A 269-nucleotide genomic window follows, 5' to 3' on the forward strand; every position below is an offset into this window, starting at 1 on the left:
TCACCTCTGCGAGGGATGGAGCAGGAACCCACCCGCGGGAGGGGAACCCCGGGTGCTGGGGGTGGTGGAGAGATAATCTGAGGGGGAACCAGCCCCGTGGGAGTGGGGCAGGGTGGGGTGGGCTGGGACGGGGACACAGGGGATGGAGAGGACCTTTCTGCCATGCTGGGTGGCCGGTGGGTCAGGATGGAGCTGGTGGAGACAAATGCAAAGCAAAACCCACAGTGGTGGCTTTTCTTTCTGCTCCGTGTCCCTTTGGCTCCCAGGTA

Source organism: Antrostomus carolinensis, unplaced genomic scaffold (assembly GCF_000700745.2).
Source record: "Antrostomus carolinensis isolate BGI_N321 unplaced genomic scaffold, ASM70074v2 scaffold29127, whole genome shotgun sequence".
In the NCBI taxonomy this organism is placed as follows: domain Eukaryota; kingdom Metazoa; phylum Chordata; class Aves; order Caprimulgiformes; family Caprimulgidae; genus Antrostomus; species Antrostomus carolinensis.